Genomic DNA, 17,021 nt, shown 5'->3' on the forward strand with positions numbered 1-17,021 from the left:
ATGAGACCTTTGATTTGGGATTCTAGAAGGTTATTTCTGTGGGTACAACTAGGCAATAATCTTTAGCTTTGTTCAGATTCCTTGCAGGTTAGTATAGGTTTAGCTCTCTACGTGCTGCTCTTGTTGTGTGGCTTTATGCTATGCAATATTCTTTCCATGGAGAACTTCTACAGAAGTTCTGCTATGCTGACACTTTTCTAATTTATTGGACCTAAGTAGGGCTTTTTTCTAGCCTTAATTAGTGTAGGTTAGTTAAGGAGAATTCGTTTTCTCCCATGCATTAAAGGCAGGAGGACTAAATTTAATCTAATAATCAAGCAGTTTCTCTTATACTTTGTACTATTTTTACTGAATTCCTCATTTGCTTTCTGTTATTGAGGATAGACCTTGTGCGTGGATTTGGTTTTCTTTTGGTGATCCTGTATTTTTATACTATGTTTATGGGATGGATTTATATTACTTTGGCTCTTAATTTATAATAAATCTATACTTAATCCCACTTATTAACAATGAGCTTTACTGTGTGACCAAATCGGTTGCGCTGTAATTGTAAATTGAAATTGTTCCTAACTCCTTTTGTTTCTTATGCGCCCAAGAAAGGTCTATCACAGGGAGCATGAAGGGGGCCCAATTCTGATGCGTTAACATAAAAATATTTTAGTACTTCTAAATGTACTATGAAATGCAGTTTTTCAATAGGCCCCTATATCTGAACTTAAAATTGTATGCCTGAGAATGATGGTTGGTGTACAGTATGTTGCTGGTTTGTGTATTGTATTTTCTCCATGTATGTTTTTTTTGCCTTTTGTATACTTACTCCTTTGTATGCATTTTACTGCCCCCTTAAGTATTCAATAATGATATTAGGTAATAAATTTAGTCTGTATAGTGCAAGTATTGTTTTCTGCCTAGGTTTATAGTTAAATTGAGTAAACTTAATTACGAAGAGTGTACCTTTACATTTAGCCTCATATCCTTTGCTTATAATAGTATGCTAAATTTTCCTAAAATAAAAATGTATTTAAAAAGGAAAAGTTATTTTCCTATGGGTGCAATTTCTAGGTCTAAACACACAGAGCATAGGTTGTCTCATCCTGAAAAATACAAAATATTGGAACAAATTTAACTAACCTCTTAAAATGCTTGTTTCAGGCATCTCAAATGTCATATTATAATTCACCTGATCTCTAAGATCATAGAGGATTAATAATATTAGACGTTGTACTCCAGTATCCTCCCTTTTATAGAGGAAAGCTGATGGGGAGGACCACTTACTGAGTTTGAAACTTGCACAATACCTTGGTTTCATAATGGATAAATTGCCATACATACATGACTAACGGGCAATAGCTTATCCGGGCTAAAGTAAAAATCTGAAATTCCACTGAGATATTCCCAGGAAAGCCCATTAACATACGAGTACTTCCAGTCAAGATAAATAAGGATATAGAAATGTGCTTTAAAGCTGACAACGTTAAGGTTGTTTTATCCTCTGGACAAAATGTGATTTAGTGAGAAATCTCACTAAAGAAATTCCAGCCTTCATTGAAAATTACCTGCCTAATTTACATACCAGGTTCCACCATGGATATTCTATGAATTACTCATATTTATTTATTCAGAAGTGTACAAACCCAGTGCATGTAGGCATTTCCATATTAAAGTGTGCTCACTGGCTCTGATACTTAGTCAGTAATTAATTAGAATAGAATTTTCCATTAATGGTATTTTAATTGTAGCACATATTTGTGGATGTAGTTAACCCAAATTGTATTAACACAATTAAAAGTTAAACTTTTAGTTAAACTAATAGGCCCATTAAGTCTGGCTGGTGTAATATTTATTTTGCCACTGTGATCTCTATAATATTGAAAGGTTGCATTCATATGCAGCACCACATGACGGCTGACGCAGAGATCCTGGCCTCAGTCCTCAATGGATGTCAAAACTGTGCTACTACATATGCAAGTAACGAGGACCTCAAATAAATAGAAGTTGCTAATCTTACATCCTGAGGATGAAAATCTGCCCCAACTTGAGTGGACTTTCAAAACGAAGTGGTGCACTTTAACTAAATGTCAGGTGGCTGCTATTCAACTGAGAAGGACTGTGAATATAAATTAGAACACCAATCTTGTGAACTGTATGGTACCTGTTTCAACGAAACCTATAGCACTGAACCTGATAGCCCTTTTCAAGCTCTAATGTCCTGCCCTGCTGGTGCTGCTGGACTTGCCAGAAGGACAGCCCTCAATCTAGCTAAAGAGTCAGTGAAATGTACACAAGTCAACAAAAAGTCCTCTTAAATCTTGGGCAAAGATCAAATTATGGATCCCATGATCCTACAGTAATAGCAGGTGAGCAGAGCGGGACTCTTCCGGATATGTACTTTTCCTTATGGTGCCAATGTTTTATTTTTTCAAGCTGTGGCATGGCTTACCTTTCCTCTTGCTCTCTACCCAAAAGCCTCCATCCAGCAAATCATGACCACAGCTGACCACATTTTGGGGTCTCTGCCTTACTGTGAAGAGTTGCAGCATCTGCTAGACATGCTTGCTGGAAAAGAATGTGCCAATTAATGTTATGAGATTTGTACACTAGGACCCACAACCCAATTTTATCAGATAGTTTTGCCTATGTTTGTCCCTCTTCAGTACCAATGGCTAGCTCCCCTGGTATGGAACTTTAGACCTAATGTCTGTAGCATGTTAATATAATGAAAGCTCTAATGCAACATTTCTACACAACCATAAACCTTTATTTGTCAGACGTGTTTTCTTTACCCACAGGTTGCATTAAGTATTGTGCTTTGGGGGATTTTCCAAGGGATCATAATTAGATTGTGATCGTGAACTATATAATGGCAGAATCATGATCCTCCAAGTTCTCAAATAACTGCAAACTGCATACAAATGAAAATCGCTGCACATTTTGTTAAACATTAGTGCCCACTTTTGATTACTTATTGGCAGTTTATTGCTTAACTGATTAGTGTGGATTCTATTGTTTGGTTTCAAATCTTAGTGTATATTGAGGTGTATTTAAGATGTTATCAAAGTCATTTGAACAGAAGAATAAAAAAAGAGATTTCACAAAAGCACTAATGAGGATGTGACTGTTTTCTGCAATTCCTTTGAAATAAAGGGAAAACATTTCCTCAGGAGTTTCATGATAAAAAAGGGGGTAGAGGTGACGAAATTTACGTAGCACTCGAAGGTGAGATGTTGTCAAAACCATTCCCAGGTTTTAACCTTGGTGACTGGTGTTAGAAGTACTCCAAGTTCTGTCGGCCACCAATTGAGGGACCAAAAGGAATTGTCTTTCTCAAAGTGCAGAACTTCGGTTTGCCCTGAATTCAGCTTCAAGCAGTTCTGGCCATCCATTTCCTTATCTCCTGCATACAGTTATGGGTGTGCCTTGCTTTTTCTGCAGGGTTTGTTGACACAGAGACCACAATTTGTGCATCATCTGCGTATGTTACTGCTGAGAATCCAAATGACTTGATCAGTTTGGCCAGTGGAGCCACGTACACATAAAAAAGGGTCGGACTTAAAGACGAACCCTGGGGGGCACCACAATGAAAAGTGAAGGAGGAAGATTTAAAAATTTTGAATGCAACAAATTGTTTTTGGTCAGCCACAAATGACTTAAGAAGAAGATAGACTTTGTCTTTAATCCTGATAATGGAAAGGAGGTTGTTGGAAAACGAGGCAGTATCTGTGAGGCCTGCACAAATAACATGACTACATTTGTCCTTCACTGGGAACCAAACACCCAGTTGTAGCGCCTGACTCCCAGAGGGTAGCGTTGCAGAGCAGTCTGAGGCTTACTCAAGGGAGGTGGAGTGGGATAGTAATCGCCATTTGCAGGTGCACAAAAATAACACTCAATAATTGATTGTCCAGTCTGTACTTTGCTTTATAAAAGTAAGAGTACATTTATTAAACACACACACTACTCAATACCATGCACCAATTTACAAATATACATACGCTGTTGGAATTACTTTGTGACATTGCATAACATCTCCACCCCTCCCGCGGAGGGGTGGGGTCTAGTACCACCACTCCCATGTATGCACATTATCTTGCCCCCCAATGCAGTTAGTTGAACATAGTCTGGAGCGAGGGCCCTGCCCACTGGCACCATCCCAGTGGTGACACCCCTAAGTATCTCAACAGGCATTTAAATTAGGTAACACTGTCTTGGTGACACACAACCCTGACTACGCTTTTCCTACTGACCATTAAGTATGCACCTCTACACCTTAAGGGCTAGCAGTCTGGGATCTTCACCTAAGCGCAGCAGCAAGAATACATGTTTAAGCACCACTTTAGAATGATAGTACTCATAACATTTGGGTATCATTAAAATGGATTGCAATTACAGCCCCTAAAGGCATCACAGATGATCACAGGATTACGCATAAACAGCCAGACACCCTAGCAGGAATGTCTAACAGCCCCTAAAGGCATCAGCTTACATAGGTACTTCACATTACACATGTGACCTTCAGTCCCCCTAAAAGAAATAACATTAGTAAATGCATTACAGGTGCAATTACACCTCTTCACCTCCAGGGGATGCCTTTCACTCCTTAATGCATTCCTCAATTCACCCCAGCTGTAGAACAAAAGTTCCAGCCCAGGAGGTGATGCAATCTTGGCTGAGCCCTGGAGGGGTTGTTTCTTTTAAGCCCCCAGGACACTTAGGGTGGGACTTTTCTCTTCATGCTGGGGGGAGACTGCACTTCTCCAGCAGCTCCCCCGGCACCTTTGCACTCCTGTGACCCTGTCCTCCTGGGGCCACCACGAGTTGAGAAAATGCGGTTTGGACCTTGCAGGCCGGTCCTGGTGTGCAAGGCATTATGGGAAGGCTTGCACTTCGTAGTGGCGGCTCCCCTGCTGCTTCGGGGGAAGCCGCGATCCGGCCGCTGGCAGCTTCACTGCATCTTCCACCCTCAGTGGGGGGCCCGGTCCCACCCGGACCCCCAGGTGACTGTTTGCGGTTCAGGGAGCCCACCCCTGGCTGCTCTGCTGCTTGATCGGGGGCCCGGTCCCACTCGGACCCCCGGGCTCCTCCCTTCTGTCTTCTGGGGTCCCGGTCTCACCCGGGACCCCCTGCAGGTTCTCTGTGTTGGAGGGCAGCCTGGGGAGCCCGCCCGGCCAGCACCCTCGCGTGCTGCTGCGGGAGCTGGCACGACTCTTCTCGTCTGCCTGCTCCTGCGGGCAGACACACAGCTTTGGCCCGGACCTCGGGGGAGTGTGGCTGCACTCCTCCGGACTCCTCCTTATCTTTGGGGCCCGGGGTTGGGGTCCTGCGCCCCGGACATCTTCGGGGGTACAACCACGCTCCCCTCCATCCTGTCACTTTGGGGCCCAGAGATGGGGACCTGGGACTCTCCTCCTCATCACAGCCTCCTCATCACAGGGAGTGCGACGGTGCTCCCAGGTGGCTCTTCGTTGGCGGGGCCCAGTGTGGGCTCTTGGCCCCCCGTGGGGAATATCTTCACGGGGAGTGCAACGGCGCTCCCCGACTTTGCTTTGGGGTCCCAAGCCCCCACAGACCTCTTCGCGGGGGGGCACGACAGCGCTCCCCCATCTCCATCTTCGGTAGGGGCCAGGGTGGGCTCCTGGCCCTCCTGTAGGGCACTTTCACGGGGTGCTCGACTGCACTCCCCGTCCTCCCTTCTTCAGGGGGCAGCCCCCGGGGACCTGACCCACCCCGGGGGCATCTCTGAGACCAGCGGCAGAGCCCCACGTGCTTCGTCATCAGTCTTCTCAGGGGTCATAGGTCGCCTACCTTCCGGGGGCCATATCTCAGCCCCTGGGGGCCCGATCTTCCCCATTTTCACGTCTTCTTGCTCCTGGTGGCGTCCCCCAGCCACTGGGAGCACTATCCTTCACCCTCCGGGTCTCCAAGAGGGTGCACTCTGCAGGGAGCGGTCTTCACTGGCTCCCTGTGCCAGCCTTTTTCCTGGCTCTCCTCCTGGGCCTCTCTTCTCCCTGCGCAGAGGCCCCTGCTTCTGCGCACCATTCCTGGGCTCTTATTCTGGTGTGGTTAGGGCCCTGGGGGGCATTCAGGGGGTTCCTCATTCCAACTGCCCATTGCCAGTCTCCAGCACCTTCCGCCTCAGCGGACCACACCCCAGAGAGAGCATCTCTTCCTGTGCAAACACTTTTTAAAAATGTAGTAGGGGGCTGGCAGGTAGTCTCTGTTTGTCCTATCAAAAAGTGACACATCACATCCCTGCCCCTGCTCCCTCCTTCTTGCCCAGCCTCTGGGTTTGTTCAAAATGGCGTCGATCAGGGTCTCTTGCCACATGGTCTCTGAAAAAGCTTCCCCCCTCGCTGCCTTCCCTCCTTGGTGCAGCCTGGTGCCTGGCACCCAGTGATAGCTGCGGATGGATGAGCCTGTAGCCCCACCACTCTACTCTTCGTGGAGAGGAGTCCTTAGCTTGTGGAAGAAAGATTATCAATCCATCCAGCTGAGGTCAACCCTCAGCCTGGCCCTGGTTATGACTGACTCAGAGAAATGTGACATTTCTGGATGACCCAAAAGCAGTACAAATATGACTTTGGACTCTGCAGAATACTCCTTTTCACCTCCGCTACAGTGGACTTTAGTGCGCGTCTGGAATCTCTAGGCCTTATGGAAGTTATTCTAGCCATGGGCTCCACATCCACATAGGGGAATAATGAAATGAAACACAGTAAAACACACTGACTTTCCCTGGCATGTTTCTTCCCAGTGTATAAAGCCTATTCCATGTCACCACCCCATTCTGCATAAGTCCTGCCGCACCAGTCTATAGCACGCTAGGAATCTCCCCTGCTCAGCCCCTACACATGTGCACACGCATGTACACATGTGTCTGCATGTAACCAGCCCGGTGTCCCTTACTGCAGCTTCTGCGCAGTGGCCTGGTCAAGCCAGGGGGACACCAGTAAAATCCCCATGCAGTCTCTTACATCCTGAGTTCACTGTGGGTGAGTCCCAATATATGAGGCCCCCCACAGTAAAAGCTCAAACATTAGATGCTCAAAAAGGTAAATATCCTAATCAACTATATTGAATGCTGCCGATAAGTCCAAAAGAATCAGAGCAGCATTTTCACCCGAATCATGGGTCTTTCTGATTTGTTCTGCTGCACTTATAGGATAGGATAGGATAGAATAGGATAATCACTTATATAACGCAACGAATGCCGAAGCGTCTTGGCGCTGGTAAGCAGAGAGAGAAGACACCATCCTCAGCAGCGGTTCTCATCGAAGAGCCATGTTTTTAACAGTTTTCTGAATGCTTGATGGTTATCTGTTGATTTCAATGAACAAGGAAGCTTTTTCCAGAGACCAGCAGCCCGGAAGGAGAAAGCTCTACCGCCCCATCTAGCTTTCCTGATCCGATTTATCTTAATAAGACTTTGAGTGGTGGACCTTAGCACCCGACCCGAAGAATAAGGAATGAAAAGCTTCTGAACATCCTTGGCTCCCCCCCCAAACACAGCCTTATGTACTAAGCATATAGCCTTGAAATCTATACGCTGCTGAACCGGAAGCCAGTGTAGTGTTTTGATTCCCACAGAGATAGATTGATCTCTGGGGACATCTAGCAGAAGTCTTGCTGCAGCATTCTGAAGAGTCTGCAACCTCCTCATCAAAGTCTTATTTATCCCTAACAGCAAGGCGTTGCAGTAGTCCAATCTGGACAACACAAGGGCCACTACCACCGTCTTGCGAAGGTCAGGTTCAATAAAAGGAAGGATCTTCCACAAGGTCCTTATTAAAAAGGAACAGGATGACACCAGGTTACTCACGTGCGCTGAGAAATTGAGCTGGTTATCAAACAACACGCCCAAATTTCTAACTTTGGGCACGGACAGGGGCACTCCACCGCCTCCACCGGCCACCAAGATCCATTCCACAAGGGGCTACCATGGCCAAACTCTATAATCTCCGTCTTCTCAGTGTTAATTTTCAGGAAGCTATCCCGCATCCAACTCATAATTTCAGACAGGCAGCTATGGAAATTGAAAGCCATGTCATTCGGTTGTTCAGCAGCCGAAACTATGAGCTGGGAATCCTCAGCATAGGAGATTATCGTAAAACCATGTTTCCTAATGAGCTTGGCCAAGGGAGCTACATAGATATTGAATAGCGTCGGTGATAAGGCTGAACCCTGCGGTACGCCACATGGCAAATGAAAAATGTTTGACTGCAAACCATCCCATAGCAAGCTCTGCTCCCTACCTTCCAAAAAAGAAGAGAGGAGGGACAGTGCAGTTCCCTGAATACTAATCTCCTGGAGCCTCCGAATCAAAACCGCGTGGTTTACGGTATCGAAGGCAGCCGACAGATCTAGCATCACCAGGACTGCCCTACCTCCCCCGTCCACTATGCTCCAAATTTTCTCTGCTGCCACCAGAAGTGCTGACTCCGTAGAGTGTTGAGCGCGGAAACCGTGCTGAGAGGAGTCAAGCAGATCATGGGAACCAAGATATTCCGTTAAGGATCGGTTTAACTCCCTCTCCAGAATCTTGGCAGCCATAGGCAATGCAGCAATTGGGCGGTAGTTCTTTAAAATATGGGGATCCAGAGTGGTTTTTTTTAGCAGTGGTCTAATTATTGCCCTCTTCCAACTTGAAGGGTAACTGCCGGATTCAATTACTTGATTAATTAACGGGGACAACTCCTCTGCAATCAACTCTGCCGCAAGATGCAAAACTGAAGGGGGGCAAGGGTCCAAGGGTGATCCTGATTTTGTTAAAGTAATCAGCCTGCACGTTTCCTCCTCTGTAATAGGGGCAAAGTTCCCAAGGCCAATATTGCCCTTGGGGCTAGGTTCCTGCCTCTGGCCACGACACTCCGAGCTGCAGAACGAGCTCATGAAATCGTTGTGAATTGCCTGTACCTTATCCTGGAAGTACACGGCAAGCTTTTGGCATGTTTCTTGGTCAGGCCGATAGGAGTTATCCTGAGGGGGCTTAGAAAGAGCAGATATAGTCTTAAAAAGCTCCTTGGCCGAGTTACCGGCTTCCCTAATCTTAGTCGCAAAAAAGGCACTTTTGGCTACAATTATTACTTGTCTGTAGACAGTAAGAGCGCAGTTATAGTGTTCTTTTCCCTCAACACTGTAGTCCCTTCTCCACAGACGCTCTGCCCTCCTACAAGTGCCCTTCAGGGCCTTAAGTTCGTTATTGTACCAGGGCACGGATGGTTTGGTTCTCCTAGAGCCAAGCAGCTTCTCCGGTGCTACCTTATCAGCCGCCGCCGCCAGCCATCCATTAAAGAGCAATGCCGCCTCGTAAATATCTCTGCTGTAGGTGGGACGTGAACCTCCCAGTACAGAGCGAAAATTGTCCGCGGTCACCTGAGACCATGGTCTGATCTTTTGCTTCTCTAACCTGGGACCAGGGGGGAATACTGATACTCCAGTCATGATACTAAAATAGACTTCCCTATGATCAGACCAAGGAAGAGTCATAATATTGACAATCTCCAGGTCCATGTTGTTAATAAAAATGCCATCTAAAGTGTGGCCCAAGCTATGAGTAGGGCCCTTAACTACTTGATTAAAACCTAATGCTGCTAAGTTTTCAATCAGCACAGCCACTTCCGGCTGATCCGTGAGTTCAAGATGGTAGTTGAAATCACCCAGAATAATAAAAGGATGGTGATCCATCCGGGATTCCAAAAAATGCATAAGCATTGCAGGAAAAGTGGACTTGGGCCCAGGTGGACGGTAAGCTAATACTCCTTGGAATTTGTCGAAGTTGCCTACATAGATGGTAAAAGAAAGTACTTCCGCGGGAAGATCTAGGTATGTTTCCACACTAATTTTTAGGTGTGCTAAATGAGCAACTGCTATTCCCCCCCCAATACCTATTCTATCCTGGGAAGTGACAACATACCCACTTTTGTAATGCAATATTACAATCTGGACCGGATGTATTGTCCGTCCAGGTTTCAGTTAAAAAAATTATATCAGGCGCGCCACTCTCAATCAAATCACAAATTTGATAGCTGTGTTTGTGTAGCGATCGGACATTTACCAAAATACAGCTTAATATTTGGGGCTGTTTAGCTCTAGACGCGGAGTGCGCATTAAGTCCACCCTTATTCGCTACATCTACTATGTGCTTCCTGTCCAACAGATTATTCAGGCCTGCCACCTCGCGAAGCCCCCTGTTCTGAAGAGCGCATCTAGTGCAGGACCAGAGCTCTGAAACCTCACAAGATAGGTCCCAGTCCTGGGGCCTGCATAGGGTGTTGTCCAGAGCCAGCAACTCACCTCTGCTATAAAGGTATGTATATGGAGGGGCAGGGGTCCTGGCGCTGGGCATGGTCCGGGCGCGGACGGGCGTAGGCGGGCTTGCCTTTGGCGCGCCGTCGGCGCGGTGCCGGCGCGCCCGCTGCACGGCCGTCCCAGCGCCTCTTTTGAATGCATTAGACCACGCCCCCCCACTGACGCGTCAGCCCAGGTGCAATGCGGACCCGCCTACACCGGGTCCGCTTGGGTCGAGCATCTGGAATACCAGCCAAAAACAAAACAGCGAAATACTCCCCAATATGGCAGCTAAATCACTCGATCAACGATGTGCAAATATGCAATGTGCAAACGATTTAAGCAGCAGGTTTTAAAAGACAAAAGTGCCTGTTTAAAAGCAGCACGATTAGTAATAATTTAAAAAGATGGTGCAATTTGCGTTTAGAATGTCAATATATACAAAATCACACTTATAAGAGCCAACTCTGTACTATGGTGGCTTCTAAATCCAAATTGGTAGGGATCCAAGTGGCTCTGTTCCTCAATGAAAGAGGCCAGCCTAGAATGGATTGCCTTTTCAATGATCAATGAAGAGGAAAACGTGAGATTGGTTGATAATTACTTGGATTTGAGGGGCTCCAAATTAGGCTTTTGATATATTTTGGGTGGGACAAGGACTAAGAGAGGAACCTGACTTGATTTGGACAAATAATCTTAAAAGTTCATCTGGGGTAAGTTCATAAATGATAGATAAAGTAGTCATAGGTTCATCCTTCTTGGATTGAGTATCAAAGAAGTTTTCGATGTGAGTCATGGAATTTGTAGAAAAAAGATTCAAGACTGCATTTACTTTGTCTTCAAAGAATGTGGCTAGTGAATCGCAGAACGTTTGGTTAATGTTTTTGTTTACATTGCAAGGGAGCTTTGCACTGTAGCAAAAAGTTATTTAGAGGAATTTTCTGCAGATTCTATTTTATTAGTGTAGTATCTAGCTTACTCTTTAAAATCATTTCTTTGTAAATGGCTAAGGAGCCTTTGTTCATTTCTTCATCTATTGCAGTGTTGCAGTGCGGAGCGTCAAATTCCCCCTTCGGCACAGACCAACTACCTTGGCATCAAATTCCCTCAAATACATTCATTGGTGGGGACCATAACACCAATATACTTACACTCCGTTGATCTGTTTTTCTTGAGGGAAATACGCTTCCAAACGCTGACATGAGAGGAATACCTTTACCTTACTCTAAACACATTGACCTCAGACCTAAGATATCCCTCTCATAAGGAGATGGATCATTTAGTTGTTTGAAGGTTTAGATTCACAGTCATTTATCTAGTCTTTAAATCCCATCAAATTCTCTTCTTAAAATAATCGACACAGCACATTTGTCAATTAATCAAATATTCTTTATCTAAGAAATATTGCAAGAAACGTTAGAAATCATCATCAGCATTTCAGAGCATCATATTTACCTATTCTGACTAAAGTCGTCCTCTAAGTCTATCAGTCAAAGAAAAATTTTATTCAGCAATTCAAAAATTCAGGATAACAGCTGTCCAGCAGTGTCACCGTCCTCTCCGTCAGCATAACGTCAGGAAATCGAGTTCGTCAAAGAAGAGCGAGCGATGCGATAGCGTTTATAAGCTCAATTCCCTACCTACTTTTATAATGAAAATAATGTCAAAAAGTATCCAGATCGGGGTTTAGAAAGTCCTGATTGGTCCATTTGGGGTTGGGGTACAGTTCTCAGGGTGTCGAATGATGAAGTCATCAAACTTGCTTGTTCCGGCTTTTAAATTGAGCTTTGTCTTTGGTCTTGGATAGGTTCCCGGAGCGTCCTTTGAGGGTACATGTTCTCCCGGGGTCAGGTCCAGGCCACTGCTGCTGGCGGTGAGGCCTGCGCACTTCACCCAGAACCTCGTGTTGTCAGGGCAGTCACATTTAACGTCTCGTTCAGCCATCTTGTTTAGGCTGAAATGGTCAACTTAAGCAAAAGAAACACAAAAAACGTAAATTAAAACATAGAAAGGGCTAATAAAATGTTATCCCCTTGCTAAAACCCATATGTGTGTGTATTTATCTAGCAGAAGCAACACTCAGAGCGGTTTATACTCACTAAATAAAGCACAAATCAAAAATACATCACCAAAGCGACATATAACATGCAATATTCTAGTTTTCTACTATTAATATGCGTACTCAAGTTAGTTAACAATTAATATAGCCATGCAAGGTGCAATTCCCACGTGTAATTCTTTTGTTAATATAATTGGTGAGTTAACACTTCAAACGGATTAATAATATTACAATTAATTGATTATTCGGATTAATATAAACATACAACATTTTGTATTACCCGCTCCAGCAGTAGTATAATGGACTCTAAATTTCCTTTCTTGCCTACGATGCCTGATTTTGGATCCTCAGATTTTCTTTGAACCAAGGTTCAAAGAGAGATGATCTGACATTTTAGTGGAGCCTAACTGGTGCTAACTTATCCAGGGCCTTATCCAACCAATGATGTCATATATGGCCGCCGTGTCCAAGTTGTTGGTGTTCGGCAGCAGGGTCACGGTTAAAGTCACTTTTAGATCATGTTATGCCATTTTCAAGCGAGCCTATAGGTAAAGGTTGCTTAGTAGTTACTGCATTCGAGACCAGATCGATGGTAAACATTACTGCACGGTGGTTAGACCAGATCAAGTAAAGGGTCTTGGTTGTTTGAAGAAGTGGGCAGTCGGAGAAGAAACCACGAGTAGATGCCCCGCAGAATGAGTAGGTCCTGTGACCTGTTTCTCTAAACATATGCTATTCGTAATATCGGTGAGTTCGGCCAAATCATTGTTAGCTAAATAGTGTAGTTGAAGATTAAAATCACCTGAGAGTCAATTCTTAAGTGCAATAGGTAGGAGAGATTGGTAGAAAAGGCAGCATGAGAAACTGGATGATGGTATAAAAGTATACCATTGAAAGAGAAACAGTCATTGATCTCTATTTTAAAAGCCAGTGCTTCAAGTTCCTTGGAGCTACTAAGCCCCGTAAAAGAGGTTTTAAACACATTTCTGTAGATTACAGCAATGCTGCCACCTCTTTTGCCTACCCCATCAAGCCTAAACACCGAGTAGCCTGTTAGCACTGTTGTTAAGAAATAAGGGCCCAAGGACTAATCAGCACAAGTCTCAGTAACAAAAGCTACATCTCTTGTCTGTGTTTCTACAAAATCTGAATATTTGAGTGTGTGCTTTAAAAGGCAGCGTGCATTAAAAAGGTGCACCAATCAAGCCATTTTGAGGCACTCTTTAGCACTTTTTAAACCCTTATTCTCACCCTCATACTATTTTATATATATATATATATTTTTTATTTTGCCTAATTTAAAATCTGATTGATACTAGTTATGTTTTTTTTATTATTTATCTATATCCTAATCTGAATTCTAGACCTAAATGTTATACATTTTGGATTATCTTTCATATAGATTGCATTATCCTTTACCATACTTTGATACTATCTCTTTCTATAATTCTTAAGGTTTTACATTTCAATTTAATTCATGGCTTTGCCTAAACTAATGCTGATTCTAACCAATAATCAATTTAAATAGGGGTAATTGCATTTAATTAATACCTCTATTTTTCCCTTAGTCTAGCCTAACCCTTTTTTTTTATATCTACTGAATTCAAAGTAAATAACCCCTCCAAAAATGTATACTCTGAAAAACTTCCACCCGAATACTCGTCTTTGTTATTTAATTTTAATTAATTAAGTGACCCTTTCCGTTTGTTAAATGCTAACATTCATTTATATTTAACCCTTTCTCCTAATTTCATTTAATTCTAATACTTACCTTAGTATATTTAGTCCTTAGCAGTGCAGCTGCAACATTGATGTATTAATAATGATGGATAGTCTCATCAATGTGTCAAGATTCCAGCAACCATAAGTACAGGATCTGTAGGAGCAAAGAAAATTCAACCAATCCTTCTGAGAAGAACTATCATAATACTATTTGTACGAATGTTGGCGATTCATTTCAGGGGTGAAGGGGGTAGGGAAAGGAGATTGATGAGAACAGGGAAGACAAAACCTTCAGCTTTTTTTCACAACTAAGCAACATTCTTTTCACTTCGAAGTTCCAGTCACTTTCTGGATGATTTCTCTAAGGGGCATAGAGGTAATTGGGTAACGGAATAATAAATACACCATTTTATAATTATTTATACTCTGACCCTCCCAGACAAACACTCACCTTTTGAAGAATGATGCCATTACTATTGTTAGACAAGTTTATAGCATTTGCCAAATTCCTATTTAAGTTCCTGGTCTGAGGTTTTAACCTAGAGTGCTTTAGAAGACTTCAGCTTGAGGGCGAAAAAACAAAAGTCACAAAAAGTCTCTTGTCTTTTCCTCAATTTTCTGTTGTATGTTAAACTATTATAACCAAAGGTTCAGTGCACTGACCGGTTTTCTGTACTTTTGTATTTCTTACAGGGATCACAGCCAGAGGAGGAAGAGCCAAAGATCAGGGTGAAGTCCGAGGAGATGAGGAGAGATGACTTTGCAAGACCGCCGCTCCCAAAATGAAGGTAAGTTGAATTGGAAACTGGATGCAGGACTTCACCAGGATGGAGACTTGAAGCCAAGCATGGCTGAGACCATAGGGGCTGCTTTTATACAATGACACACCCAACATGGCCACCAGATCTTGTGTGAATTGCCAAAACTCGCTGGATTTCATTAATAGCATGCAGGATCGCAGAGGAAGGGCCACAAAAACCTGGGTATCGAGGGGAAGGGGGAAATGTGTGAAAGGTCATAACAGTTAACTTTGCAAACCAACCAAATGAGCATGACTCCAACCATGCCCCAAGGAGAGGACTCTGCAGACTATGTTTCCTGGAACCTAATGAGGGTTGAGGGGTAAGCGTAGGGGGCCATCTTGTAAGGCCCTAATGGTCTAGGGACATCAATGTTCTGTGGGTATGGTAGGAAAGACTAGGGTGTCATGTCAGTGCATACCAGTCAGGGCATTACGTCCCAGACCCCAGCTACCCATGGGCAATACAGGGCACAGGAAGCATTCGTTGTAAAACAATATAGCATTCTTGATAAAGTGTGGGGAAACCAAAGTTGTGTGCTTTTCCAATACAGAGTGTAGTAATACAGCATCTATTTTTGCAGGCACACTTCATCAGGTAGCACAATGTAGTGCATGATGGTAGCAATCACCACCAAATGGCAAGAAGCTACTAAATGAAAGCATTCCTTCACCAATAAGGATGTGTTTAATGGGGTGTTTGATATGCTTATGGTTTACATGGTATCCCCACAGGTGATTGCCTTCTGTAGCTGAACCCGTTTTTGTTAGCCCTTAGACCCTGCACACATTACTACTGCTAGCCAGTGGTAAAGTGCTTGTGTTCTCCATTTTAAACAAGGTCAAATTGGCATATACCTAAATAAATTAAATGCTACTAGTGGTCTACAGGATTTATTGTGCACCCAGTAAAGTAAACCTGAAAAATCTTTCTCCGGTCTCAGATAGCAGCATGTAGAGCAGTTTTAAACTGCCATTTGGACCTGGTAAAATAAACCATTATGGGTAAGGCTGAAACGTTACTTTTGAATTCTTATAAGTCATCCGAAGGTAGGCCCTAATTGCGCATTGTGCAGGATGCATGGCATTTTAAAACTGGGCATATGATGTGTCCTTTAGTTGTACATGTCCTGGCAATGATAAAGCTCTAAAGGCATTTTTCACTGTGGCAAGGATCTGGGATACATTAGATCACCTTATGATGCACAACTTCAGTTTAGGAATAGCTAGAAGAATGATTCAAGCACTAAAAACATAGTAATTTAAATTCCAATATAATGGTCATGTCAGAATTTGAATTACTATTTTGAAAATGCCACTTTTAGAAAGTTAAAGAATTGTTATTCGAGAATGCACACCTTCCATTAGTGTACTAATTTTTCACGTTTTTTGTCGTCCATTGATGCGTGCTTGACAGCTGCTGTGTACCGTCCCAAGGCACAGCCTATAAAATCAATATATCCTGGGGCGCGTGTGCGCACCCCGCCTGCCGCACTGCGAAAGTGGGAAAATTATCTTCTTATGTCCATTTCCTCCAGCGTAATCAAATATAATCTTAAAACTCCCATAGTAATCATGATTTTTGAACACTTTTCAAATTTCATTAAAACACTGCTGAGACAGCAACCTTTCACCTTCCAACTTTATTTAAGAATCTTCCAATGTTTACTAAGTGCCCATAAAGGCTTTTTCACAGCAACGTAATTAATCAGAGGTGAAACACAGACTAGGCTCATCGTATTATGTTCCCAATGCATTTCGAGCCTCCTAGGCTCTTCGACAGGGGTTTTTACTAAAATTATAAAAGACAATTCAGCCAGTTGTATCCTACTAACCTTCATCATTAGATCACAGACATAATAAAACGATCATGCAGCGCTCATCTTATGCCTGAGTCTGCCACCTCCCACTCAACCCAACATACCAGAATTTCCTAACTAATTAGCCCAACTGATCAAGCAACGTGCAATCCCCTCCCTCCTATTACCAACTCTACGTGCCCTTTCATATTCGACATCCTAAAACAAACAAATAAACTGTTATTTCATACCCAATCTCCTATGTTTAAAACCCGCTATAAAACAATCAAACTACCACCCCATAGTGACTGTAAACCCTCTCTTATTTTGATTTCCCTTTCATATGGATACTAAATAC

The sequence above is a fragment of the Triturus cristatus genome, chromosome 9, assembly GCF_964204655.1.
Source record: "Triturus cristatus chromosome 9, aTriCri1.1, whole genome shotgun sequence".
Taxonomy (NCBI): Eukaryota; Metazoa; Chordata; class Amphibia; order Caudata; family Salamandridae; genus Triturus; species Triturus cristatus.